The 3,016-nt window shown below is 42.2% G+C and overlaps 1 long non-coding RNA gene across 1 annotated transcript; it reads left to right on the forward strand.

Annotated features, from left to right (window-relative positions):
* The first annotated feature begins 11 nt into the window (after positions 1 to 11).
* On the forward strand, positions 12 to 2,481 carry LOC310694357. The gene is made up of 2 exons (XR_014519617.1): positions 12 to 150; positions 1,496 to 2,481. It is a non-coding gene; the product is annotated as an uncharacterized lncRNA (long non-coding RNA).
* Positions 2,482 to 3,016: the final 535 nt, after the last annotated feature.

Consider the following 3,016-nt stretch of genomic DNA (forward strand, 5'->3'; position numbering starts at 1 on the left):
CATACCCTCTGACAAAATAAATAAATAATAGGAAGTCTTGAATATGCTTCCTACAACGAAATCTACTTCCTGCTACAAAACAGTATAAAAAGGCCATCATCTAGGGTTCTTCCAAACACTTCTTCTCATTTCTGCTGCTTAGAGAACTAGGTAAGTCCATTTTGGATTCTGGAACAGTGGGGACATCTTCTGGATCTCATTGGTGTACCAAGGTTATGTGGGCGTTCTGCTAGTAGTTGCTGGTTTTAAAGGATAAGTGGGTTTGGGGACTTGCACCATTGTGTGAGGCTTTCAAGCAGATAATCTTGGAATGCATATCATTGCTTTGCGTGTTGCTGCATTCTGATGGGTTGGGCCACACTGATGGGCAACAACTCTCTGGGGTTACAACACAGGTGAGGAACCTGCAAGCCTTCCAGATCTGGTTGGACTCCAACTCTCCAACATCAGCCACAGCAAATACAGACGATGATAAAGGATGGTGGAGGGCCATAGGTCCTTAGGTTGATTGACAGCTGATGCCCTTTTAAATGTGTTGTGGGAGGGGGGATTGTTGGTTTGTTCTTGTTCTTATTTTTATTATGTATTTTGCGGGGGGGTTGTATTGCAATTTTATGTTTGAACTGCCCTGAAATCTACAGGTAAAGGGTGGTATACAAAATTATCATGATAAATCATAAAATAAATAAATTAGGTACAGTCATACCTCATGTTACGTCCGCTTCAGGTTGCGTGTTTTTGTCTTGCGTCCTATGGCAACCCGGAAGTACCAGAATGGGTTACTTCCGGGTTTCGCCACTCGCGCATGTGCAGAAGCGGCAATTTGAGTTGTGGGCTTTTCACGTTACAGACGGGCCTCCGGAATGGATCCCGTCCATAACATAAGGTACCACTGTACTTGATTGAAGCTTGACATTGGCTTAGAGAATCCAATGTTATGTAGTTTCCTTTCCAGTAGACCTCAAACCTTTGTGGTAGAGTGGGGGCGGCAGTTGTCTCCTTCTGCATAGCTCTGCTAGGAAACTGACGCTTGTACAAAGAGGAAATTTGTAAGTTGTTGAACTATGTACCTTAACATGTCAGGTTTGCTAGCGTCAGGCAAAGGTATTTCCCATACTTTCCATCTTGGGCCCTTTACAGAGACGTTGCCAGTGTTTGGAGCAGGGGCTTCCTGCTCACAACACAGGTTCTTTATTATTTGGCAATGGGTCTTACATTGATTGAGCAAGACAACTGGCCCAACTAGAATTGGAGAGTTCATCTACTCTGAATCTTCTACTAATCAGATTCATTGTGTGGTCTCAGATTGTAGTATTATGGCAGAGGGGGGAGGGAGGGAAGGAAGGAAGGAAGGAAGGAAGGAAGGAAGGAAGGAAGGAAGGAAGGAAGGAAAATAAAGAAAACAGTTTTCATAACCAGTTCATAACCAGTGTATGTCTCAAACAATTTATCTTTATTGGAAACTCTGCATAATGCTGACTCTATCTTCCTTCAGACCCACCTCTAAACCTCAAAGATGTCTGCTGGCCGTCGTTCTGGTATGTGGCAGGATCCTTGCTATGCCCAGTGTCCTCCTTCAACAGTGACCATCCAGCCACCACCTTTTGTCCTGACCATCCCAGGGCCAGCTCTCTGTTGCCCTGACCAGCCTTTCTGCATTGAACAGCACAACCCATGTGCTTATGGATATGGCGGCGGTAGATCTTCTAGGTATTCCAGTGGTGGCTCCAACATGTCCGAATTCTACTCTCATGCCATGCCAAGCAACTCATGCAGCTATGATAGTTGCAAGTTCTAAATCAAGTCCAAAGAAGGATATGTATGGAAGAAGGGTGGTACAAACAAAAATAAAGTAAGAGAAGGAAAGAAGAGCTGGACCGGTTCTCACCACTCCCACCTGAAATATTGAACACCCAGCATCAGAATTGGCACAAGCCATGACCTGTGGCACCTGAAATAAGATGCATGCAAGCTTTCCTTATGCTTATCACATACTGATTATGCCTACATTCTAATTCTCAGCATCCTATCTGTTTTGCCTATTGAGAATTTAAAATCCTTGTAGAATGCTTCACCATCTGCAGGCCACTTGATCTGAGCACCAGATTTAGAACTGTGGGTGGACCCAGCCATTTCTACAAGGAAGTGCACATTCAAGTCATTCTGAGGAAGCAATATTATAGGATGGGGACAGATTGAAAGTTATCCATGCATTCCCTCAATGCATGGAAGTAAGAAGATCTTTCTCCGCTAAAAAAAGATAAAGAATGTCCCCGTTTCTGTGAATGCTCCCATTTTTGAATATGCATTGTTTAGCATTTGGTTTGTGGTTTTCTTCCACCATGTTCTACCACCCTTGTGCTTCATGGAAGCAAGCTATTTTGGAACATGGTGTCTTTCATTCTGCATTCTAGTTGTACTTTTGATTTCACTATTTGTACCTCTTTGCTTTCATATAAAAATTTCAGTTGCATCCCAAAACACTTATCTCCTCTCTTTCTTTTATGGCTGAATTGAAGTGTGGCACTGGGTGGGGTTATCTCATTCTTCCCTTCCAGGCACTGAGGTGATCTTGAGTAGCTTAGCTTCAGCACAGTTACATCAGCATCTACCTTCATGATAGCTTGGGGCCTTCATTCTAAATGAGAAATGGCTTTCAAAGTACCTTTGAATCAATCAGTTCGCTTTTTCAAGAACGGAAACAAAGAAACTAAATAAATAGAGTCAAACAACAAAGCAGATGACATTAATGCAAACTACTTTAGTTGGTAGATTTTATGCAGTCCTTTAAGATTTATAGCACAGTCGGACATATTTATTTAATTAATTTGTTTAAATAGTAGCGAATTGTGCTTTTGTATAAATATAACACGTCAGGTTGGTTTGCAACATAAAAACACAATATGACGGTAAAAACATTGAAAAAGTCAGTAGAAATTGGTTGGCAAAGGACCTCAAGTTAGAAAGGCCCATCTGAGTACTACAGCTGTTCCAAACGTTTTCGCAGAAGCTAGAT

The sequence above is a fragment of the Podarcis liolepis genome (genome assembly GCF_965112155.1).
Source record: "Podarcis liolepis genome assembly, chromosome: 15".
Classification (NCBI taxonomy): domain Eukaryota; kingdom Metazoa; phylum Chordata; class Lepidosauria; order Squamata; family Lacertidae; genus Podarcis; species Podarcis liolepis.